Source organism: Astatotilapia calliptera, chromosome 3, assembly GCF_964374335.1.
Source record: "Astatotilapia calliptera chromosome 3, fAstCal68.1, whole genome shotgun sequence".
Classification (NCBI taxonomy): Eukaryota; Metazoa; Chordata; class Actinopteri; order Cichliformes; family Cichlidae; genus Astatotilapia; species Astatotilapia calliptera.
The window spans coordinates 45,922,126-45,949,393 of NC_137424.1; the positions used below are offsets into that span (position 1 = coordinate 45,922,126).

General features: G+C 40.2%; 1 long non-coding RNA gene across 1 annotated transcript; it reads left to right on the plus strand.

Moving 5' to 3' along the window:
• Nucleotides 1-4,726: 4,726 nt before the first annotated feature.
• LOC145425419 (uncharacterized) lies at nucleotides 4,727-11,540 on the plus strand. Its single transcript, XR_013906104.1, has 5 exons — nucleotides 4,727-4,987; nucleotides 5,262-5,658; nucleotides 5,808-5,858; nucleotides 5,943-5,999; nucleotides 11,480-11,540. It is a non-coding gene; the product is annotated as an uncharacterized LOC145425419 (long non-coding RNA).
• Nucleotides 11,541-27,268: the final 15,728 nt, after the last annotated feature.

A 27,268-nucleotide genomic window follows, 5' to 3' on the forward strand; every position in this document is an offset into this window, starting at 1 on the left:
TTGCTTGCGAGGCGAGCGGGTCTATCCCACGCTTTGCCGTGAGACTGGGCAGACATCTCCGAAATCATCGAAACACTTTTGCAAAGAGGCTGTATCTTGACAAACCGACCAGACACATGAAGATTAAACCACTACATTCTCGGCTAAAAAAATATTAAAACGGTATTTGGTAACACACAAACAGGGTTTTTCAAAGCTCAGTTCTGTTAGCTTCCACATGCCGGTTGTTGTGTGCTAGAAACAATGGCCACCAGGCCAAAGCAATGGTTTTGACTCGATCAGCGTTAGCCCCGCCCCCTGAGTTTGATGGGTGAGGCTGACAGATAAAATTATTTCATGATGAGAGCCAGGCGTCAGGACTGCCAAAATGAAATAAATAAATATATCATTAAATAATTAATTAAATGTGTCAATAATTAATTAAATGTGTCAATAATTAATTAAAATGTGAAATACATAAATAATTAATTAAATATGTCAATAATTAATTAATTAAATGTGTCAATAATTAATTAAAACGTGAAATACATAAATAATTAATTAAATGTGTCAATAATTAATTAATTACATATATCATAACTATTTATTTAATTAATTAATTCCAATTTTAATTAATTATTTAATGGTGTATTTAATTAATTCATTATGGCAGTCCTGGCGTTCCATACAACAGCTGTGTGCAGATCAACAATGGATAATAAATGGAGTGCAGAGAGAGTATGAGCGTGCAGCGTTTAAAGCGTGGAAGTACTGAACTTTGAGTTTGATTCCGTAAAAAGTGACAAAAACATTAGCGTCCACTGTTCACTGCGTGGGAAGAAAACTTCTTTTTACAGCGAAAAAACCCCTTAATTCCGAGCGAGCACGAGTGCGCTATGACGTAATGGGAAACTCACAGAGAAACTCGCGTATCCTTCCACTGACCGCTGCGGCACACCTGCACCAGGGCAAACATCCGCCTGCTATACAGGTGAAAACAGAGCAACAGGACCGCTGAGTCTTTGATTTTATTTATTTTCTGCTGTGTTTCACTTGCATTTATTTGAAAGACTGAGTGTAAACACCAAGAAAATATTTTATTTTATGTGCTGGAATGTGCAGAAAATTGGTTTATATGTTAAACAAATTTCTTCCAGTTAGAGAATGTTGCATATAATTTAATTTTTGCTTGATGCATAAAGTTAAAAGATTAAAATTAATAAAACAAGTTTTAAAAAGACTTTTCCATTTGATTACATTTTGTATGATGGATTATGCAGAAAAAGTAGAATTGGGCTGAAAGATCTATCGCTTTATCACCTATTCAGGTTGTAAATAGTGTTTTTAAAAAGTAACTAAGTAACTAAGTAATTAATTACTTTTGAAAATAAGTAATCAGTAAAGTAACGGAATTACTTTTTTGGGGAAGTAATCAGTAATTAGTTACTGATTACTTTTTCAAGTAACTTGACCAACACTGGTGGTCAGATTGCTTTGTATTTGTGTGTGAGTCATCCAGGCGCTCTCGAGTCTTTGAAAGTTACACACTTATTGTACACATCTGTAGATATTACTTTACCCTTCTGGATTATGTTGTACACATTTGCAACACTTAACACTTAAGGCAAATTACTCTCCATACCGATATTTATAAACAACCCAGGAGTCCTGTAATATGATCTGAACAGGATTGATTGAAGAGTTTAAAATTTGAAGCAGCCAATACACAAGTAGCCTCAGATCACCTGTATATCAAAGATGTGAGACTCTGCCTCGCACCTCTTTTCCCAAATTGCAAATCACTTCACAGCTGTACTAAGGGTAATGTATGTGGCAGTTATACCTCATGTGAGCCCAGCATTTTTCTCCTAATTGGATATCTATTTATTTTTCTGTGAACAGTTCCCAGTAAGCCCACTGTGACCCTGCAGCCACCCTGGACTCAGATATACAGCGGTGAGACAGTCACTGTCAGATGTGAGATTCAGGGAGGTGAAGGAGCTCAGTGGACGTATGAATGGAGAGCAGCCAAGTTAAACACACCTCCAACATCCAGTGAATACAGAATCATCAGAGCTGCTGAGTCTGACAGTGGAGGATACAGCTGCCAGGGCAGAAGGGACTATTTCTTCTCAGAGTGGAGTGATATCATCACACTGACTGTATCATGTAAGTTGGAGATCTTTCATCTATAATAGTTAAAAAAAAATGCTTCTTTTTGATACAACTTTGTAGCTGTCTTAGTGATGCTCACTAAATAGTTTTTGCTTTCAGTGGGCAAAGATCTTAAACAGATACTTTTTTCATTTTTTTTAATAAACTTAAAAGTTTTTTTTCTTTTCTGATGTTGTTGCACACGTGGATTACAGAAACTTGCAGAAACTGTATTACGATGTAGTTAGTTCAGGTCTTACTCTCTAAGGCCAAGGGGACACACAAGTTTGTAAATGTGATAACTAAAGAATGAAGCTACATGGCAGTTTGAAATTGATGCCATAGGTGGGTCTACTGGGAGGAATCCATTGTGTGATGTTTACATCTTCCCTTATGGGAACGCTGGCATCCTCCCACAGTCAAAACAAGTTTTACAAGTACACAACTCCAGAGATGTTGATTTCCACTATTCTTCTCACTGTTAAAGAAAAACCTTAGAATTAGAAAGTGTTCATATCTCTGCAGTAGAAGATATGCTTCTTCTAGAGTCTAATCAGTAAATTATTTCATACTTCAATATAATATTTACTATCATTTCAACAAATATATCTCTAAAACAATCAATTAAATATTAAAGATACAGTGCAGCTTACACTGAAATAAGAGCCTTGAGTGAGTCTGGCTGTGAGTGACACCCTGGTAAACCCATGATGGAATTGCAGGTGTAGAAACAGGAAATCCTCTTTTCCAGTGAAATAGACAAATCAGTCTCACAGTAAGGTTTCTGCTGAGGAGGAAGATGAGAGTTTGCTACACAGAGTATAGCCAGTCAGTTTAGATTAACTTCTTTTTTTAAAATTTGGGTTTAAAACACAATACAAGGTGAATTCATGTTTCTAAATTTCATTGAAGACCAAACAGAAAGACATTTGTTTAACCTGTTTGACATTATGATGTTCATATGGGAAATACTTGAATTATAAGTGGGAACAAAACAGCAGGATAAAAGCTCCAAATCAAAATGAATACAGGATTAGATCTGCTTCATCATCCAACAGTAGAAACTATCGCTGTAAGGGCAGAATGAAAAGTTCACAGCATGAAACAACAGAGTGGAGTGATTCAGTCACACTGACAGTTTCTGACAGTAAGTAGAGTCATAGTTCATTTAACCTGGAAATAGAAACAGTTTGTAAAACTGTGTTTTTATTAGTACATGTTGAGATATTTGACATGTTTAGATAGTCTCACTCTGAAAGTTCATCATAAATATTTGTGAGCCAACATTTTAGTGACATTGAATTCAGAGTTAAGAGACGAAAGATTGAGAGAAAATCTTTGTTGAACAGATGAACCCCGTCCTGTCCTCACTGTGTCTCCATCATGGCTGAGTCCTGGAGCCTCAGTAACTCTGAACTGTGAGGTTGAACATCCGTCTGCAGGATGGAGCTTCTACTGGTATAAAGCTGTTCCTGATCTATCAGAGAAATCCTCCAGTTATGAGCTGCTACCTGATGGCAGTGGGACTGCACAGGACTCCTACATCATTCATGGACAGACACACACAGCAGGATATGTGTGCAGAGCTGGAAGAGGAGACCCAGAGTATCACACTGATCACAGTCAACCAAAGTTTGTCTGGTCTGCAGGTGAGAGATTTTGTCTTTCCTCTCCATGACTATTTACCCTCTATTTCCAGTGACAAAGATAAAATGAGATTTAAAGCCCATATTGGCAGATGACTGGTACTTTTATGTTTTCTAATTAGGTATTTCCTAATTACAACCTTTTCTCCACCATGGAAACATGGAGGGCAGATTACACATGGGGGGAGTAAAATGAGGAGATTATTTTGAAAAGAAGAGGACACAGACAGGCCCAAAGAAACAAACATCCACTCATCTGTTGACTTCCTTAACTCTAATTCAGGGTTGTGGGGAACATTGAGTCTATCCCAGCTGTCTTGAATGCTTGGAAAGAAGGAAACAGTTACCTTCTTTTCAAGTGCTCACGACTACGATGACCTGAGAATGACTGAGGACCCACAGATGTATCTCAGCTGTCACAGGGTGGTGAGAAATGGCCTGTATTTATATAGCGCTTTACTAGTCCCTAAGGACCCCAAAGCGCTTTACATATCCAGTCATCCACCCATTCACACACACATTCACACACTGGTGATGGCAAGCTACATTGTAGCCACAGCCACCCTGGGGCGCACTGACAGAGGTGAGGCTGCCGAACACTGGCGCCACCGGGTCCTCTGACCACCACCAGTAGGCAACGGGTGAAGTGTCTTGCCCAAGGACACAACGACAGAGACTGTCCGAGCCGGGGCTCGAACCGGCAACCTTCCGATTACAAGGTGAACTCCCAACTCTTGAGCCACGATCGTCACGAAATGGGGCCCAAGAAATGAACAACAAACTAAAAAAGATGAAAAAGACTGAATCAGAGAGGAAAAGAAAATACTGGTAGAAAAGAGGATAAATAGATGAACACAGAGACTGAGTGTTAACGTGTGACAAGAAATAAAGATTTGGAGACATGCAGAGGTTTAGTAAAAGGTTTACAATATTCACTTTTTCAGATGTTCATTCAGCAGCGTCTCTCACAGTGAGTCCTGACAGAGTGCAACACTTCACCTCTGACTCTGTCTCACTGACCTGTGAGGGAAACTTCACTGAGTGGAGAGTGAGGAAGTTCTCTGAGGACGGCTTCCTGTCTCACTGTGACTGCCAGAAACTGCGTGGATCCTCTTATAAGATCCACAGCTTACAGGAGGGTGTTACAGTGTACTGGTGTGAGTCTGACTCTGGAGAGTTCAGTAATGGAGTCAAACTCACTGTGCAAGGTATTCATTAGTTTTTGTTTTTCTAAATTTAAATTCTTCACAAATCCAATTGCGTCAATACAAATTTTAAAAATTTCATGCTGTCTGTTAGAGACACCACTCAGCAGGTTCTAACAACTGACTCTGTCATTTGTTTCTTTCATTATTAATTTATATATTTATTACTTCTCTTGGATTTTAGCATATATATATATATATATATATATATATATATATATATATATATATATATATATACATACACACATACCTGAAATGAGTTTTCTCCTTTCAGGTTTTGGACGTGAAAGAAGTTCATTTATCGTTCCGTTCATCATCGGACTTGTTAGTGGAATTATTGTCGTGCTGCTGCTGATGTGTTGCTACAGAAAAATAAAGAGTGAGAGATTTTCTGATCAACTTTAATTTTTTTTTTTTTTTAATGCTGCGACACTTTTAAACAAACTGATGTAATAATGTTTGTGTTTTTTACAGAACCCTGTTGTAAAAGGTTGGTGCAGCAGTTTAGTTTCATTTTAAACACAACAATAACTTTGAATTATTCCTCATTAAATTTAAATTATTTGCTAAATGTTTCAGTCTCACTCAGTCTCCGAGCACCAATCAAAGCTCTGCTTCACAACAAACATCCAACCAGAATGAAGCTCAGGTTTACTCCTCTCTTCTTCATGGTGAGACCAGAAATGATTACTTTTCTCTTTATTACAGTTTTTAACACTCAGTTTCTTATCAAGAAAAAAAAAAACTTTTATTAGATAAAAACAAAAATAAATCATTATATTTAACTTCTTTTATAACTCCTATTTTCAATGACTTGTAGGTGATCTTTCAGTCTATGAATCAATCAGAGGCTCTGGAAACACTGGAAGTGGTACAAACGGTATAAACTTTGATAATAGCAGAGCTGTAAGAAATGTAAATATTTATTCTGACTGATCAAACTTCATTATTTCAGCAGATGAATACAACAACGTCACATCTGGATTTCAGCTTGAAGGTCTTGATAAAAGGAGTGAGTACAAGAAACATGAAATGTAATAATTGGTCGATTGTTTTTGTAACTTGTGTAATTTTAGAGGAAGACAGTCTCCATGTTATTAAATACAATAATCCATCATCACAACAGGCAGACATGATGGCACAGAGGAGAGCTCTGACTAGGGATGGGTATCGAAACCCGGTTCTTGTTGAGAACCGGTTCCCACTGTTTCAATTCCTTGGAATTGTTTGCCATTTTTGCAAACGATTCCCTTATCGATTCCAGTCGCCCCGAATGACGTCACCACGTTGCGGAGCGTCATTTACTAAGCGGCTCAAACGCCCAAAAGTTTGGTTATACTTTACGAGACGACAGGGCAACTTGCAATAGAGATTGAAAATGTGACGTCACTCAGGGGTAAAACTGCAAAGAATTCTGGGAACTCGTGGCAAGAGGTACTAGCGCACGCAGGCTTTCAATTGAAATCAGTTAAACAGCGATAAAAAGAAACACAAAAAATGGCAAGAAGCTGTTGTATTATTAACTGCAATAGCCGGTCGCATGACAGCCACGGAAAGCCGACGGGTAAAGAGATCAGTTGTTATCGGATTACGTCGTCGAAGAGAAATTGTTCGAGCCATGTTTCCGAAGTAACAAAGAGGCGACTGGATTGCAGCCATTCAAAGACCAAATATAACGTCCCAGAACACTCCAGCTCACAGGTTAGTCTGCTCCAAGCATTTCCACAAAGGTCAGTCTGCTGTTGTAGTTAATGCGTCATTTTTCTTAACATAATTGGTGATATAGGTTACAAGCACGTCTGGCGCTGAACAGAAATTGTCGCGCTATGCTCCTTTGTTTATTGTGCATAAATAGTAAATTGTCCTGACCAGTGTTGGGTAAGTTACTTTAAAATAGTAACTTAGTTACATTATTAGTTACTTCTCTCAAAAGTAACTCAGTTACTTCAAGTTACTCGTTACTTTCAAAGTAACTGAGTTACTTTTAAGAGAAAGTAACTTTGGTTTTACTCAGAATTCTCTTGTTAATGTGTTGCTTCGATAACTTTGCCAGTCTTCTAGCTTGCTTACTTGCCACAAGTGCACTGTGCCACCTACCAATAGAAAGGATATGATAACGTGCATATTTCCACGAGAGAAATTCCACGCCTGGACCGTCATTGACTGCTGCCATGATTCTAGCCTACGTCACAGTGTCATGTGCGCCTTTTACATCCAACACAAAAACTGCAGTTGTGGTGCTTTGATTGTACTCAGAACTCGGAAATTCTGCCTTCTGAATAGGAAGATGTAGGCAACACCAGACTGCAGATGAGCTGCATACAGGGCTGGACTGGGACAGAAAATTGGCCTGGGCATTTTGACTAGAGACCGGCCCACCATTATAGGAAAAATCATAAAGCCTTTGAATGAAAATAAACACTGTTTTGATGGTATATATGCATCAATCTATCAATCGTTTGTTGTAAGATTCAGATAATTATTTTTTAAATGCTAGACATTTTAAATGAGAATAAGAAAGAAAAGTATTTCATTGTGGCCCCCTTTCCCTGTTAATGCCCTACATGCCCCCCTGGCAACACTTTGCTAGACCCGCCCCTGCACAGTTACCAGCTGTCAGCTACCTAAAAAAGGATCCTGGGGTTATTTGTCTCTCAGAAACAGTTCATAACTTCCCTTCAACTCATTCATGTCACCTAAAAGGTAAACCTGTTTCTCCATCACCTGTTCAGCTCTGATGATCCAGTAAGGACATCTCCTGGTTTCATCTTCATGTTTCCCTCTCACCAGATATCCAAACCATATCATGACCAGCAGCTTTTTTGCAGCTGTGGCTCCAGCAAACATCAGCTGATACTAGAAATTAATATTAAATAAATTCTAACAACAGCTGATCAAGCTTAAACGTGCTGCTGTTGTTTAGCGCGACATCCGCTGGTTTCCTCTTTCGGCGCAAAGTGAGCGATAAACAAACAAGAGAGCCGATCAGCTGATCACTGATCAGTTTTCATGATTGAAGTAGAAACGGGAGAGGGAGGGGGGAGAATGAGAGAAGAAGAGGCAGCTGTGCAGCAAAGACACAGAATAACTCCAGCTTTGTGCCTTTTTCATTGTAGCTGAATTACGGGACAAACTGTTCCTTTTCACCTCAATAAGAAACGCGTAATATTTTCTCTGAATACGAGACGGGATGGTTGGCAACTCTAATAACTTATGAACAAAATAAAGTTCAACATCATTAACTTCATAGCACCCACCCAGCTGTATAGAAACTCCGTCATGCTAGCTAGCACGCAGTACGGAAAAAGTCAGAATAACGAAAATAAACTCCACCTAAACTTGGTTTATATCTGACCCAGAGAGACTGCAGGTCATAACTTCTTACCTGAAGTTCAGTTCACACTTGGACCGGCGGCCGCCTCGGGTCTCTTTTCCTTCTGCGTCCCTTTTCCTTCATCCACCTGCTGGCTTCCACCACTTGCTAATGTTACTGAATCTGTGGAAGCTCCGCGATAGCCACCACACGAAGTAACGAGTAACGACCCTATCTAAATCCCAGTAACGCGTTCCTGATTTTGGCATAATAACTAGTTACCGTGCTCGTTACCACAATAATAACGTAGTTACTGTAACGCATTAGTCCCAACACTGGTCCTGACACAATATTGCGTTTCGCTTCTGTTATTACCATGGTACATTGACAAAAACATATACTTTTATTCACAGGATAAAACAGTTGTTTTGTATCACTAATTGCCCATTACGATTACAGCATACAATATTATTGTCACTGCTACATTTCTGTGATGCTATCAGAAATAATTTCCACTACTAATTAATTACCATTGAGCTCAAAGGTCCTATTAATAAACGGTTAACGAATGTGTATTTATGAAGACGATTTGTGAGACTGGTAAATATGTACGATGGTCTTTACTTTCTACACGGTGCATTTCAAGGTCCTGTACCCATCCGTCGGTAAACTGTACCTGGGCTTGTTGCAGTGACCTGAAGTTACTAAACTTCATGAGTGTATGCACTCACTCCAAGAACCGTATAATTATAAATATAAGCGTGGTGAAAGTTGGGCAGCACGCTAATGTATTTTGTCCCTCTGTGTGCTCGTAAGGGTCTGACCCTTTCACTCGTTTGATTTTTTCCTCGTATCTTTTCTTTGTCTTTTCATCAAGTCTGTCTTTGTACGGACCGGCATTGTTCTCCTTCGTTTTGTACATACCTTTTTGGGGGGCAAAGAAAAAGCAAGAATTCACTGGAACCGAAGAATGAACGTTTTGCGGTGCTGCAAATGCTTGCATTTGATGCAGGTACTTGGATTGTTTTGCCACGAGTTCCCGGCATGCAATGCACGAAAGTCACGTGGTCTGTCAATCTCTATACTTGCAAGTAGATATTTCTTTTAAGGGAGGAAACACTACGAATATGCAAAAGCATTTGCTCACAAAACACGCAATGACCTTAAATGAATGTCGTGTTTTTAATTCCGCTCCGGACTCATGAATCTCAACCCAGCAGCAGCGGTATCGTTTGTATGTCCTCTCCCGTTAATGCGGCAGGTAAATAATCAACTAACAGCGCATATTATGTTAGCGCGATCTGCCTTATTACAAAACCTGCCATTAGTGTGCATTTAGGCGACCATGATGAGAGAGACAGACAGAAGCTGTGTTCCAAAACGTCGGCTGCATCCTTCGGAGGACCCGGCCTTCGCGGTCTACGTGGGCTGGGTCCTTCGAAGACCGAGAAGGCCGGAAGTGCGAGGCTGTGAAACGGAACGGTCTAGCCTTCAGATTTGCGTCTAGCCTTCAGATTTGCGTCACCGCTGTCTCGGTGGAGTTTAATAAACTTGGCCGTCTGCTCCTTGCTATCTAAAATATAACAGGACACTGGCGTAAATTCTCAACAGTCTCACACTTCTGTTTAATCAGTTTTCTGTTTGACATTTATTCAGCTGTGTGAAAATCCCGGAGGAACCCACCAGATAGATTAATAACGTTTTATTTAATCTAATAATCTAATAACTTTGATCTCAGCCAAACCGATTTACTCCGGAACCAATAAAACACCGAAAAAAGGCAAACAATTACATTTTTAAGTTATCCGAGTGACTTATATGTCATGTTTAACCTGAGTAGCGAAAGAGCGGCGGTCTGAAAACGACGAAGCCGTGATTCCGCTGCTCTCGCCGGCTCGAGTGACCACTGAACCCCCCGGCTTGCTATCCAGCAGGTGGCTAACAGACGTCTCCAAAAACGTCGGCGCACTTTTGCAAATATGCAATGTCTTGATAAACCAAGCAGATATTTGAAATTTACACAGCTTCTTTCTTGCCTGAAAATATGTTAGAAGTTTATTTTGTGACCCAGAAAGACTAATAAGAGTAATTTTAAAACTTAGCAGCGGCCGCAATTGTTGGCAGCTGAAATTTGGCTGCGCCGCGCTATGAATTCTGGGATATGGTTGGCCACGAAGGACACACCCGACCCATCCTTCAAATTCGGGGAAATGAAGGACGCATTTGTCGGCCGCATTTGAAGGAGTCGACGAATTGGTTGGCTCAGATGCTGGCAGTTCTCGCTGCAGTCTACCGTTAGCGTCTCCTTTCAGGCCAGGATATACGAATGCCACCGAGCAGTGTCTAAGTTTGTGGTAAAAGGCTTGCACCCATTTGCACCCAGAAGTGTGAGACGGTCGATTTTCGGTAAGTGAATGTGTTTAATTGTAGGCAGGGACATTACTGGATATTCTTGTGTAATTGCTACAGAAGAATATTTATTTTATTATTTTACATTTACAATTTTTTTTCCTGGGGACCCCGTGACACCCCATTGAAGAGCCATAGGCTGGATCTCTTAAGGATCTCTTAAGATCTCACTGTTGGGTTTGTAAGGACATGTTACTCCTAAATTTCTATCTTGTTCAAAGAGAAGATATAAAACAAAGTTCTAAGCTAATCGACCTTAGTGTTCTCCTTTTAAAAAAAAAAAAAAAAAAAAAAAAGAATCGATAAAGAATCGAATCGTTAAACAGAATCGAAAATGGAATCGGAATCGTGAAAATCTTATCAATACCCATCCCTAGCTCTGACTACAATAATGTGAATCCTGAATCAGCCTCAGGTACAAATGTGAACTCTACACACACTGAATCATTAGTAATCAGATTACATGTGCAGTAAAATGTGTGACATCACTCTTAAAGTTTCAGAGTTTTGTAAAACTGATGAGCTGAATCACGACTTTCTTTAGTTATGTTGTGTTTCTGTTGTGGTGTCTGAATAAAATAATGAGCCTCCTTAAATTTCAAACACACATGCAGCTAAAATGTGGGAAAGTGTAAGTTTCCCTGATGAGATCAGTTCTGTGTGATTAAAGGATGAAAGTGTAAAAGGTCAGAAAGCATCATCACATCTTTGGCACCATTATTTCTTTGTTTTTCATTTTTGAAGTCGTATTTGTTCTGATTTTGTTTCAGGTCCATAAAAAGATTATTTCAACAAAACTCAAGACTCACGAACAACGTCAACAACAAAATCCAACTCAGAACATTTTGACAACGTTTAGAGAACTGCCAGCATCCAGATCAACAGCAGTTATATTAAACAATGACATGCTGTTGGTTTAATGTCAGAAGACTGATAATATGGTTCATCTTTGTATTCAAATCTTATTGTGTTTATTTCTGTTGTAATAAGTGGAGGTTGGATGGTGTGGGACATTGTTTCCATCATGACACAATTTCATGATTTGGTTCTGTGAGTTTGTTTCAGTCTCTTATTAAAAAAAAAATCTTTATTTATCTTTCACTCACTTCCTCCTGGATTTTACCTGCGATCTTTAAAGCTTACTGTATTACATTTTTATTGCATATTTTTGCATATCAGTAACAACAACAAATAATAATAATAATAATACTAATAATAAGAATTAATAAGAATTAATAATTTTCATGTTAATTACATTACTTGTTGCCAAATTGTGATGCACAAAAACTGTATAGTCATTGTTCAGATTTTACAGTGTGATTCATGTCATCACTGAGGCCATGAAAGAGAAAAAATTGTGTTTGATCAAAATGATTGTTTCTGTAGGTTGTCTTTTCTGCTGTGTACAGTTTGATGTGTGTAAAATAATTTTGGTGCTTTAAAAACTAATCAAAATAATATCACAACAACACTTCCTCTGAGTGACCCATTATGCTTACATGTGTATAAAAATGTTGTTTCTTCTTTATCCATTTTATTAAACTGCTGAAAATGACTCATGATTTCTGGCTGAGCTCCCAGAAAAGAGGAAGTGCAGCCTGTGGATGAAGAGAAAAATGTTTTGTTTAGTAAATGACTTGTTTTAGCAAAGAGGCAACAAGAAATGCAGACAATAACAGCACAGTGGTGTTCTCTTGACAACTTCATGCTGACATTGTCAAATATAAATATAAAATATTTTCTCAGTTGAAGGGATAGAAAGTGTCAGGTGTGCCCCTGTAGCTCTGCACTTGTTCTCTGTGTGGACTGCACATTTTTATATGATCTACCTGTACTGGGAAAAATACCACACTGTGAGAACTGATGAAAACTCTCATTTAGAAAAAAAATCAGCATATAGTTGTCAAGTGAAACTGTAAAGAGCATGTTTCTCACACTGATAACCAGCTGTTTTTATGATTATTTATGATATGTTCAGTTAGTTATTCTGTTTTCACTTTATTGCTGCCCGACATGTTGCTAACAGAACAAAGAAGTAATCTGTTCTCCACATCAGAGAGACATCAGTGTTCAAGGTCCTAAAGGACCCTTTATTTACCAAGTAGCCGCCTGGACTTATTTGGTCATTTTGGCTGTAAGAATCTCAGAATCAAACTATAAGTGAATACTTTTGCCCTTTTTTCAGAATAACCTCAGCGTTCAATATCGGGCAGTCATTTCACATTATTGTATTGTCATGAGTGGAACCACAGTTTAAAGTGGGAAAGAAAAACAAACTCTGTTTTTTCAGATTTATAGTTATGTCGAAACTGATATTCAACAAAATGTAACACAACATAACTTTAAATATGAACTCTACTAAATTGGTACAAAAACGTTTTTGAACCTATTCCACTTTTTTATAAATCATCCCTTTTATATTACAAATCTCCAGGCATTTTGGGGCGTTGCCACCTCTCCGCACCCGCCTCTCTGTTCCATGTGTCATCAATTCTTCCCTGTGATTGGACCGTCTTTGCACGTGCATTCTAATGATGCACTGTAAAGTTTCGTAATGCTCATCTTCTCATCTTTCAGTAACCGTTTGAAATGTCTCTCTTAAACCAACTGCTCGAGGAGTTACAGTAGTGTGGGTCAGCCATGGTAAAACCCAGCGGGAGTTGATTTTTCTGTGTTCAGACAGCAGCAGCTTGTGAAAGTAATACACCAAGTATCCCCGAAAAGCTCAGCTTCTGTTCTTTTCTGAACCATTCACATTTTCCGCTGGAGGGCCCAGAGTAAATAGGTCTAAGTGTCAGTGTGGATATACAGATATACAGAAGTACAATCACTGGACTGTGTTTACAGCTGGTGGCCAATAGAGGGAGACATTAATCAATTTATAATTTATTGTAGCTGTCATGGTCTCCCAGTCCTCCTGGTCAACCAACACGTTGTCTCTCCTCACGAGTATAATGAACTCGATACTTTACTTTCTGTTTCTGTTCTGTGTCTCCTGTACGCACTGCAGCAGTTTCATCAAAGAGGCAACCTGGCTGCCTTAAAGGTCATGAAAATTCATTCAGAATTAGCAACAATGATGGTAAATGGACTGATTCTTATATAGCGCTTTTCTACTCTCCCGGAGTACTCAAAGCGCTCTATACAACATGCCTCATTCACCCAATCACACCCACTCGTACAAGCACTTCTAAACTCAAGTGCAACTAACAAGCATTCACACACATTCACACTCCGATGAATGCATCGGAGGGCAATTTGGGGTTAGTATCTTGCCCAAGGATATTTGGCATGCAGACTGGAGGAGGAATCAAACCACCAACCTTCCAATCAGTAGCTGATCTGCTCTACCACCTGAGCCACAGCCACCCAAATGATGTTAGTAATTATATGACATCATCAGTGTTATATATTAAAAAGTATTGGTACTAGTATCAGTATCATCGATACAGGCCCTATATTTACTTGGTATCAGATCGATACCAAATCTTGCAGTATTGCTAACAACAAACAAACAGTGAAATATTAAGTTCTTTAAACTGTTATTATTTCAGCACCATGGACAGCACACAAGGTTTTTACTGCATGAGCTGTGCTCTCTAACATGTGACTGTTTGTAGTGTATACATCTCTCTCCCTCTCTTAAGGTGACAGGTTAATCATTTTCATTAAAAAAAATACTGTCGTACTGTTTCTAGGGTCCCTGTCCCTGGGTATATGCGTACTCTGAAGAGCACATCATGTCACTGTAAATGTTTATGTATATTTGAATTAAGAAATCATAAGAGAATCTGTCTCTCTCTGTACCCACAAACCACATATAAATTTATTTTTCTTTGTGTAACTTCAGGTTGCCAGATCATTGTCACTCTCCCCCTTTCCCATACAAAAACATATCTCAGATATAATCACCATCTAACATACAGAAAGACCTGTGACATATAAACACTGGGTTGTGTTTACAGCTGGTATTCAACATAGGGCGCAATTTAGTTATTCATCGCAATGGATTAAACTGCTTGGCTGAATGTTAAATATTTACAAGAGCTGTGATGATAAAGGAGACTTTGACTTCAGAGTCTATTACTTACATCACAGCATGTTGCAGAAGAATAAAAAAAAACTCTGTGTGTTGTAAATGTAGCTGTAACTGTGTCTAAAGAACAACTTTAGATCAAAATCAATCTGCTGTCAGAGCAGGGCAGCTGTGGGTACAACTGTAGCCTCGACCAGTGTATGAATGTGAGAGTGAATGAATAGTGGAATTGTAAAGCGCTTTGAGGGCCCCAAAAAGCACTATATAAATGCAATCCATCATTATTATTATTATTATTAAAATAAAAGTTATTTTTTTAGAAAGGATGAAACATTTCTTATTGATTATTGGCTGAAAGTGATTAAAATTTTTAATGTTGTGACACAGTGCCCGACTCTCTGAAAGGGAGGGGAACATCTGAACGGAGGGAAACATTCAAAGAGGCATATGCCTGCTGAATGGCCTCCACAACCCTGTGGGACAATCGAGATTTAGACAAGGGTCTGTCCAGAAATCCAGAGTGGAAGCTGAAAAATGGCTGGTCTGACTTCCTTCTTTTTTTTTTTTTTTTGGGCCTGTCCCGTTTGGCTCTTTTGCCATCAGAATTGTTGTCTAAAGGCAGAGAAAGATGCCCAACGGATTTACTTTACCAAATTGACCATCCCAGCCTTGTCGTAATGGTCCATTTGATTCACCTTTTATTGTTTATTTTATTTTCACTTACTGAATACGGGACAGACTTGACTGGGGGAAAGAAGGGGAGAAAGAAAGAGGGAAAGAGAAACAGCTGAGAAGAGGGATGGGGGAGAAGGGCAAAAGACAAAAACCAACAGAACGGGCAGAGAAGAAAAAAATGCATATATCAATCACCTGGATCACCTGCTGAGAAAGAAAAAAGAAAGCAAGCAGAAGAGAACAAGAGTAATAGAATAAACAACATCACAATGATATATGGGAATATGACAGCAAATACCAAATATTAAACATCATTGTGCAGCACATAAGATCAACAGAACACAGTGTGCTTTGAGGTAGGAGCCAAAAAGGGTGTAGTTTGTGGGTGTGATCACCCGTGTGTACACCTGTGAGCATGGACGCGCTTGTTTTTTATTTTTTAAAAGGTTCCTTCTTGTAATAATCTGCTAGAGGGTGTGGGGGGGCCACAGCCCCGTCCTCCAGGGCATGAAGCAGGTATGGAGGAGAGCAAACTCCAGACATCCAATCTGGATTTAAAAACCATCACTGATGTCGATTGCCTAATTTGAAGAGGAAGATTATTCCAAAGCTTAGGAGCCACAATAGAGAACGCTCGGTCTCCTCTCAGTTTCAACCGTGATTTGGGGACTGAGAGCAACAGCTGCTCAGCTGACCGGAGCGAACGAGTGGAGACATAGGGCTTCAGCAAATCAGACAGATACGCAGGTGCCAGACCATTTAAAGATTTAAAAACCAATAAAAGAACTTTAAAATGAATTCTAAATTCAATTGGAAGCCAGTGCAGGGAGGCCAGAACCGGAGTAATGTGCTCAAATTTCCTTTTACCGGATAAAAACCGTGCCACAGCATTCTGTACTAGTTGCAGGCGTGTCAGAGTGCCCGGTCCAACCCCTATTAAAAGGGAGTTACAATAATCCAAGCGTGAGGTTATAAAAGTGTGGATAACAGTCTCCAAGTCACGCCTTGAAAGAAAAGGTTTAACCTTCGACAGACGCCTGAGTTGATAGAATGACGATTTCACCACCCCATTCACGTGGCCATCAAAGGTAAGTGCAGAGTCAATTTTTAACCCAAGATTGGTAATCGAGGTCATCAGCAGCAACCCAGAGTTAGGCCAGAGGATAACCCCTGTGTCACCTTCATCATTGCCTTTGGACCAACAGAGCATGCAACACACAAAGGATCATGTCAACTGCAGCCTTGTGGAGGTCCAGCTGGTGGACCGCACACCAGGAGGCAAACAGCCCCCAAAGAAAGCAGTAGGCAGTCCTGGTGGATGGTGCACAAAACTCCTGCAGCATTCTCACTTTTAGATCAGGCCAGGCCTGGAGCCTCTCCCTCTCAAGGTACAGGCTGTCACCCTGAGTCCTACTGGGAAAAGATGGAACAGTGACCCCCTCACCTGGGACAGGAGGTCCCTCAGAACAGGGAGCTCCGAGGGTGTCCTGGCCATGACTGGCAGGAAAACTGAAAACTAGCATGTAGGGCCAAAGAGGGGTCACCAGGATCAACCTCAACTCCTCAGTCTGTACCCGGTTAAGGAATAACTGGAGGAGGAAGTATGGAGAGAGCGCTTGTGGCCAGGAGTGCAACAGGTTGTCTCCAGGGAGAAGAACAGATGGCAATGTGTCGATTCTCTGGGGGGAAAAAAAGGTCTACTTCTGCCCCTCTGAAGCGACTCCAGATCTGGTGGACCACATCTGGATGGAGTCTCCACTCCTGTTGGATTGGGCTACCCCACGAGTGAAGCCCAAATGGGTCTAGGCACACCCCGAAGGTCTGCTGTCAATTCAGGGTGAGGGACATGGGGGCTCTGTTGGACTCCACGGTCATGCCCAGAAATCATGTGATGTGGGAAGGCTGCACGTGACATGAGCAGAGCTACATGGCTGCAGAAGGATACGGCCCAATGCAGTGGGAGAAACTCTCACTCACTGGGTTAACAGCCAGTCAGCCACAGAGAGGACCCACTAGCCACGTGAACGCACTGACAGAGGTGTTCTGACTTTCATGCATGTTTCTCACACAGCATGCTGGTGCTCTTGGCTTCTTGGTCTTATGGGGTGCAGATACTCTCTCAGCACAGTTTACCACACTGCTGGGTGTTATATACACTAGTGTATTCAGCTTTGCTGTAATGTTTTGGTTCTGGGTCTCATCATGATGCACTTTGCTGGTGTTTTTGATTATTGATTTTGATGTTATGAAGATTAAGGGCACAACTTCACAAATCTGAATACAAACACACACACAAAGAAAAGAAAGGGGGGTGATGATGTTTCAGATTAATATTAATTGACAGATGCCTCAGCGTGTAGACAAGAGTACATGTGACATGTGAGTCTAGTGGTTCAGGTCACCCTTTAATTCTTTTCTGACCCCCCTTTGTTCTTCTGAGCAGACTGTGATGACTTCATGTGTGTAAAAGACTGTTGTAGGTTTATTTTTATCTGCTGAAAATCTGATACCACAAAATTTCTGTCTGTGCCTCCAAGAAAAGAGGAAATGCAGCCTGTGGTTTCAGCCTGAAGTCTAACGTTCATCTTCTTTAAAGTCAACACAGCACAGTGGAAATGTGCAGGTATGACAATGTGTGAAAACAGGTTAAAAGTAGCTTTATTGTGGTGATGACACATGCTGGACTAAAGAATAAATAAAGCATGTGGGCATCAAGAGAAACAGTGAAAAGCTTGTTTCTCACGCTCATGTCTTTAAGAGTCTCTGCATGGACGTGCTGTAAATGTTCATTTATCTCTGAAATAAATAAAATCATCCATCACTCTCTCTGTCCACAACATCATATACAGACATGTTTTTCTTCTTACTGCAACTTCCAAACAGGCCAGTTCCTCACAGTATAACACAAAAATGTATAAGCTGCAAATAAGCTAAAAACATGAAATTATATGTTAATGTATTTTACCTTTCAAAGAGAAAAGTAATGGGAAGAAGAATCTAAAACACCAGGATGTCACCATGTTTGTATGTGTAGATGATACTGCACCAAACCTTAATTATAACCTTTGTAAGAAAGTGTTTGACAGGATTAAGGATGGAGGCTGTGTTTGCATACTTTAACTTAGATTGATATTATAGACTGTATATTGACAATGGCCACTGTCTTGTTTTTTGAGTGATAAACTGAGGTACACTGCATGCTCATATGGAGGGGACTAGCCAATCACAAAGTTACCACAACTTAAAACATTCACTGCTCTGTTGTTCTGTTGTCTTTTTGGACTAATTTGGGTCGAGCCTATAATAACCTTTATATTGTGAAAGATGAGTTCCACTTAGACAACCATTCATGTTCACATCTACACCTAGTTGCAATCACCTGAATCACCAGTTAACATAATAATATGTGACTTTTGACTGTGTGAGGAAGCCAGAGTACCTGGAGAGAACCCAGACAAGGAGAACATGCAAACTCCACACAAAAATCCTCAGCTGGTGGATTCAAACCTGCAACCTTCTTAATGTTTAATGTCTGTGTAGGTTCTCAGTCATCCATCTCATGGTAGTCTAAGGAGTTTGGAAAGAAAGTGACTAAACTTCTTTAAGTTTCTTTAAGACGTGTCACCTCTCATCTAAGAGGCTTCTTCACTTCTAGAGGCAAACAGTGGAGACTCCAGAGTATTTTAACCTTAGTGGGAGTTGTCTCTTAAAAAGGTTCGTATACCCAATACTAATCATGTGTGTCATCACATGAGCGAAGGTGTGAATAAAGGTTTGGGTCATTATGCTGCATTGAAGACACCTCTGAACTCGGATGTTGGAAATTGGGAGTGACGTCACTCCTGAGTTAGCATGTTGCAGAAAAAGCTAGGAAACAGGATTTGTTTTGGTTCTTGGTAAATTAGAGCCACGCAGGTATGAATAGTAGTGCAGCATAATACTTGTTTTTTTGACTAATTGGTGCTCAAACCTAATCACAGCTTTTTTAGTGAGTCAAAAATACACCACAGTGGCAGTACAGACTTTGTCGTGGCCAGATGACTGGAGAGTGGCGCGAGCGCAAAAGTGGACGGTTGAGACAGGAATGAACTTAACAAAAAACAAACCGTTTACTTTAGGCTGGATCAACAATATAAACAAAAGCAAACAGAAACTAGGACGATATTAACAGTAAACTAAACTGGGGAAAACTAACACTAGACACAGTGAACATGAAACCTGAATGTGGCTAACATGGACATGAATACCTGAGACTTGACTGAACAGAAACATGGCACATGGTGAAAAGATGACCTGCCAACGAACGAATGAAAACTCACACCAAAAATACACAAGAGGCTGACGAAGGAAGTGGAACACACGGGAAACACAACTGCAATAAACATAATGACGCACGAGGAAGACAAACCAAACACAGGACGTGATACTGTCAAAATAAAACAGACAAAACGGAAAAAGACACCTGAACCGGGGAAGAAATAGACATGGGGACATAGAAGCAGAAATGGGAGGCGAAAACAGTGACATGACTGGACACAACACACGTGGACATACAAGACTGACAGAGGCGACATGGAAGTACGAGGGGAACGTGGCAAGGGAACAAGGAGACGAGACACGGACATGACTAAGGAACAAACACAGAGTTCATGACTCAGACAGGAAACAGGAAATGACACAGCGACAAGAAAACATCCATCAGAAATATGACTAAACTTGGAAGCAAAACCAGGTCGAAACTCAATACTAACTAATAGAAAACTAAAAGATCACAACACAAAGAAATCACAAAAACACAAAAAACTCAAACTGCTGGATCAAACGACCTCGAACCATAACAGTTTTACTCCTGTTTATGTTCAGTGCCGCCATCTTGGATCGTTAACTCAGAGTACACTGGTCTGCTCAGACTTTCAGAGTGGGAGATCTGAGTTGAGGAAGCGTTCCACAAAAAAAATTCTGACTGGCAACTTTTGACTTATTCAGGCATTATAACCAGAGATTTCAGGAGAGACCTTGCCTCACCCTCTCATGTGACCAATTCAAGTCACCTGTGGTAAAATTTCTTATATGAATAAGAATCTTTTAAAACAATGCTCTAAGTTTGTTTGTTTTGTTTGATTTTCTCTCAGTTTGATCCTGATGCTGTTTAATCTTTACTTCATTACTCAGTACTCTTTTCTACGTTAATGCTGATGGTGAGACATTGTTATTTTTCTCTTTACTCAATAAATAATTAGATTTTTATTTTTACTTTTTAATGTTAAGAAGAGTAAAGATCACTGCAGATGTTTGCATTTTAGAAACGCAAATATCTGCAGTGAAACTTCAGAGACAGAACATATCAGAGTAGTTTTATCATTGTACGTGTGTAGAGTAGGGTTGTCCAAAATTGACACTTCCTTAGTAATCATTACTAAAACAGAATGAAGATGCTCATTTGCATCAATGTTGATATCAGTAGTCTTGTCTTGGCTTCCTCCAGCTGAGGCATAATTTGACAGCACTGCTGCAGACAGACAGGGACCCAGCTCCTCCCCTCACTAACAGCTGAATGATCATAATGTTCAACACTTTAGTAGGAAAGGTCAGAGGTTAGCAAAGCTCCTGTTTCAGACGCTGACATCATCAACTTCAAACAGCGTGCAGTCAGGACCTTAGAGGATGCACGAAGCATGTGTTGGGTGGGTGAAAGTCCCTCCCAATGAAAAGTCTACACAGTCGACACATTTGCAGGACTCTGCTCTCGAAGCTGAATCCTGCTTCTGTGAATCAGCTGCGCTTTGATAGTTTGGAGGGACACATAGTGCCACCTGCTGCAGAGATATTGTTAAATAGTGGTTAAAAATCTGTAAATGATATCAAACATAAGATATGAATGCTGTAGAAACTCATTAACCTGAAGATGTAGAGCACAGAGCGATGAATGAAACATTTTTATTCCCATTAATTGTTTTATTGTTGAGTGCAGCTGTTGATTTCTGAGGCTCTGAAACTTTAAACTGGATCAATTTAAACTTTAAAGGTTACAGTCCCACAGCCTAAAAAAGGAAACCTGGACATAATTTTATTTGCAGATGAAAGTGAAATAAATTTGATTTGCATGATCAGACACTCAGAATCAGAATCAGAATCAGAAAGGGGTTTATTGCCAAATGTTGAGCAGGTTTACAACATTAGGAAATTGCTGCGGTGCTTCAGTGCAAACATAGTGTCATAAATAGCACTTAAATAGACATGAAAAAATAAAAGTAGGGATAAGAATTAAAAGTGCTACGTAGAAAGATATGTGCATGAGCTATACATGAGATATATACATGAGAATAAGAATTAAGAGTGCTACGTAGAAAGATATATACATGAGTGCAGGTGGTGATCAGTGCCAAACATGGAATGATGCAGTGAACACAGCGTAGGGTCATGTGTTAGTGGTGGGAACAGTCATATGGTTATTGTTCATGTGTCCAACAGCAGAGGGGAAGAAACTGTTCTTATGGCGATGCATATCTCTTGCATCTGTTCTCTGTAAAAGACACTTAGTATCAGTCAGCCTAATTTCTGATACAATGGATCCATGCTTTCATGATGTTATGCCAAATTCTGACCCTACCATCTGAATGTTGCAGCAGAAACTGAGACTCATCAGATCAGACAATGTTTTTACAAACTCATGTTGTCAGGTTTTGGTTTTGAATTATAGCCTCAGTTTCCTGTTCTTAGCTGACAGGCATGGCACCAGGTGTGGTCATCTGCTGCTATATGACATTTACTTCATGTTGTGCATTCATTGCAACCGAGATATGCGTTCTGCATATCTCGGTTGCAATGAGTGGTCTGGCCATTCTCCTCTAACATCGAGTTATTTTCACCCAGTGAACTGCTGCTCACTGGTTATTTTCTCTTGTGACTATTCTCTGTAAAACTTTGCTGCAGTGTTAAATCTAAAAACAGACATAGATCAGGAAACTAAACTAAACTAAACTAAACTAAACTAAACTAAACATGGTTTAAAGCACAAATGTTAAAACTACATTCTTCCTGTTTCACCACTTACAACATTCATATAACTGCTGTGTTTGTGGCTGTGCTGTATCCAAATATTTAACCTTCCAAATGAGTTATTATCATCTGTTTTTACTGCAGCTGTTCTCAATGAAAATATTTTATGAGAATTATTTGTGTTATTATTTTATGTTAACAATATTTAAATAAAATAAATGTTTTTCACACTTAAAACAAGTCTTGGACTTTTGTTCTCCTCATTTCCTCTTTAACCCTCAGTCAGCTCACATATGTGTAATGGAACTTACTGTCTGTCTGTTATTGGTCAGTTTAGTCTGTGTGTTAAAGGCCTTTTCATAAAAATCTGGTCAGACCTTGTTAAGTTGTTATTTCCGTGTAAAAGGAAGGAAGCAGAGAGAAGTTTTAAAACCTCTTTGTTTCCTTCTCAGCTCTTTGGTATCTGCTGTGCTGCTGCTTCACTCTCTCTCTTTACAGAAAGTTGTAGAAGTTTTCAGACGTGTCACTGCTGGATGTGAGGATGGGAGCCACTTTGCTCTGTGAGCTGGGCCTATTCTGTGAGTACATCACTGACTTCTATTGTTTGATTCATACTGATCCATAAACATGTTTTAGTAAGAAGAACAGAGCATCAGTCATTTGACCATTTCAGGTCATGTGATCAGAGGACTCTCATGTTTGTTACCAACATGGTTGTTTGTAGACTGGATTAGATTTTAAGATAAGATAAGATAAGATAACCTTTATTAGTCCCACACGTGGGAAATTTGTTTTGTCACAGCAGGAAGTGGACAGTGCAAAAGTTATGAGGCAAAAATTAGAATACAATAAGAATAAATACAGTACACAACTGTACAGAATAGAATAAAATAAAATACTATATACAGTAGAATAAAATAAAATAAATATACAATAAGATAAAAATAGAATACAAATACAAATACTATAAACAACTGAGTAAAAATACAACGATGACAGAAAGGATTATTGCACGTAGTATTATTGCATATGTATGGATGTGTGTGCTTGATCAGTTAAAGTCTTTGTTGTGGAGTCTGACAGCAGTGGGGAGGAAAGACCTGCGAAATCTCTCCGTCCCACACCGTGGGTGCCGCAGTCTCCCACTGAAGGAGCTGCTCAGTGCTGTCACAGTCTGCTGCATGGGGTGGGAGATGTTGTCCATCAGGGATGACAGCTTAGCCGCCGTTCTCCTGTCACTCACCACCTCCACTGGGTCCAGAGGGCATCCTAGAACAGAGCTGGCCCTTCGGATCACCCTGTTTAGTCTCTTCCTGTCCCCAGCAGAGATGCTGCCGCCCCAGCTGACCACACCATAAAAGATAGCAGAAGCCACAACAGAGTCATAGAAGGTCTTCAGGAGTGGGCCCTCCACTCCAAACGACCTGAGTCTCCGCAGCAGGTACAGCCTGCTCTGCCCTTTCCTGTAGAGGGCGTCTGAGTTATGAGTCCAGTCCAGTCTATTGTTGAGATGAACACCAAGGTACCTGTAGCTGTCCACAGCCTCAATGTCCATACCTTGGATGTTCAGTGGTTGCAGTGGAGAATGCTTGTGCCTGCGGAAGTCTACCACCAGTTCCTTGGTTTTACTGGCGTTGATCTGGAGGTAGTTCAGCTGGCACCAGTCCACAAAGTCTTGGGTCAGACCTCTGTACTCCTTGTCGTCCCCATCAGTGATGAGGCCGACTATTGCAGAGTCATCAGAGAACTTCTGCAGGAAGCACTGGGTGGAATTGTGGGAGAAGTCTGCAGTGTAGATGGTGAAGAGGAACGGAGCCAGAACCGTTCCCTGTGGGGCCCCCGTACTGCAGACGACCCTGTCCGACACACAGCCCTGAGTCCTCACATACTGTGGTCGGTCGGTGAGGTAGTCCAGGATCCAGGTAGTGAGGTGATGGTCCACTCCAGAGTTCACCAGCTTGTCCTTTAGAACCGAGGGAAGAATGGTGTTGAAGGCACTGGAGAAATCAAAGAACATGATTCTCACAGTGCTTCCAGCGGTCTCCAGGTGAGCGAGGGAACGATGTAGGAGGTGAATGACGGCATCATCCGCTCCAATGCCAGGCTGGTAGGCAAACTGAAGTGGGTCCAGTGATGAGCTTATTAGGCGCCGAAGCTGAGCCAGGACCAACCGCTCCAGGGTCTTCATCAGGTGCACTGACTCAGATCAGAGTGGAGCTGGTTTAGTTTATCTAAGAAAGGTTTGTTTCTCCATCAGTGATAATTTGATGCTTATTACATCCTAATATAAAATGTAACCAATCATAGAAGACACTGATTAAATATTTAACAGCAGTGATTAAAGCCAGTGCTAGATTTAAACAATTTTTAATGCAGACTAACAGTAAACTGCTTCCTTAGTCAAGGTATAAAAGAGTACTACACTGATCCTACTCCTTATTAAATGAAACTTGCTTCCTAAAGGAAGATTAGAGCTCGTCCAGCCATAAATAGAGATTTTTTTTAAACTCCCAGTAGGCAGGTTTAACTTCAGCTTAATGGTGTTTGCTGTTGAAGACACGTGAATTATTTCCACCTTATATTATATACCACCTTCTAGAGAAATTCTTGTTGAGAGAAGTGACCCATTGCAATTTGTCAATGACATCACTTTTTGAGATTGTCAAATACATAAAGGAAATACTGGGGAGATCATTTCCCTGTTGGAAGCCAGTCGTTCATCTGTTGCCCAAAGAGGATGGACTGTACCGTTTTTAGGACACTAATGTTTTGTTATCACCATGTTTGTTTGTAGACTGGATTCTATTTTAGTGCACTGACTCAGATCATAGTAGATGTAAATCTCCAAGTGTTTTAAGGCGCTTGGTAAGAAAGCGACTGCACTTTAAACCCTAGTGGGATTGTTCCTTAAGAAGGTCATTAACTCACCAAAAACAACTGTGGGAGCAATCATCAGAAAATGGAAGACATACAAGACCACTGATAATCTCCCTCGATCTGGGGCTCCACGCAAGATCTCATCCCGTGGGGTCAAAATGATCATGAGAACGGTGAGCAAAGATCCCAGAACCACACGGGGGGACCTGGTGAATGACCTGCAGAGAGCTGGGACCAAAGTAACAAAGGTCACTGTGACAAAGTGGCTAGGACAGAATTCATTTGCCATTTGTCACTTGCGTATATTGTTATTCTGTGTTCTGTTATTTTACAGTCAGCCATAATGCTTTAATTTAGACAGTGCTGGTGTAACTTCTCTTAACACACAATATCCCGGGTTTTGTTTGTGGTAGCAGTAGTTACATTCTTTACATCCATGCATGTGTTTTAAAGCAAACACTACTAACCATCAGATCATCTGAATTTTCTTTTGTTTACAGGCACATGTCTAGTAAATTATGTTTCTTTATGTTGCTTTGGTTATACTTACCATGGTGTCCATGTTGTGCATTCAGGTCCTGTATGTGAGACGGGTGTATGGGAAGGGCCGCCCACTACTTCCTGTTTATATAGGGTCATGAGGTCAATGATTGGATCACTGGGTGTAACCAAATGGAGGGTTTTTCATTTTGTATAGTATTGTTTGTTTTATTGTATATTGTATGCAGTGTTTTACTTTACAAACCATTTATTTGAGTAAATGAGTTTGTCAGTTTCATGCATGACTTTATTCCTGTTCTTTGTTTAGAATTGTATTATTTGGTTTGACCTATTTTGTTCAATGGTAGGGACTAACGAGGTCAGGTGTGGGCAAAGTCTTGTATAAAGCCAGTGGGATTTTTGCATGCCTGATTGATTGTTTTATGGTAAAAGGGAGATGCTAGCAATAAAGTATGCTTAAAAAGAACTTCAATTGTCTGCTAATGCTATTTACTTATCACCTTCCTTGCTGCTTAAGTCATTCATATGTATATTAGGTTGTTAGCTGGGAATTCTGGAGGGAGGGGAGTGGGGGTGTGTGGATGAGGGGGTGGGGGAGCTGCTAAAAGCTGTGAACTTCCTTTTGTGTTCGTCTTGATGCATTCTCAATCATCCAGGGAAATAAATCTCCAAAAGTCACCAACTTGGAGTGTTTCAGTTTGCCATCTTAGGGAGAAATCAACACACATGGGTGTATGTCCTTTGTTGCTGAGATTTATTGATAAAAACAGTACAAAAAATCAACCATTTGTACACATTTTTACAAATAATTATAAAAAGTGAGTGAGTACATTTCAACATTTTCAGCAATCACTCACAATCCTGGCACTGCCATGGTACCTGTAGTCTGCATTTACCACATGTGTATCTGTTGCAGTGAACACATCGCACAGTGGCATGATTGTTCTTGCAATTGTGTTTGACCTGACACATGGCTCTTTTTCCAGGGCTCGGTGTGGAGGGTTGTGTCAAAGGCAACTGTTCTTTTCTTGCCTTCTTCGCAGCTACATGAGAGTGAGCTAACTCCCTTGCAAGCTCCACCAGGAAGTCCACCCGTCTTTCCTTCGTCCCGGAGCATGCTTGATACAGCACATGTGCATTCAGTGCTGCCATGTCAATCATGTTATAAAACACGGCAACTGGCCAGCGCCGTGTTCCTCTGCGGACAGTGTACTCCCGAACCATCTGGTCCATCACATCCACGCCACACTTTGTTTTGTTGTAAAGGGTGACAGTGTTTGGCTTCCTTTTGGTAGTGTTATCAGTCTGAACCACGCCGTGCATGCTGCTAAGAATATAGACTGTCTTCTTCCGTTTGGCCGCATACGCCGTCAGCGTGGCAGCAGAGGTTGAAAACACCTAAGAAATAAGATAAATTGTTATTTCCATAGCACTTTTACACACAATGAAACACATAAACATAGAACCACAA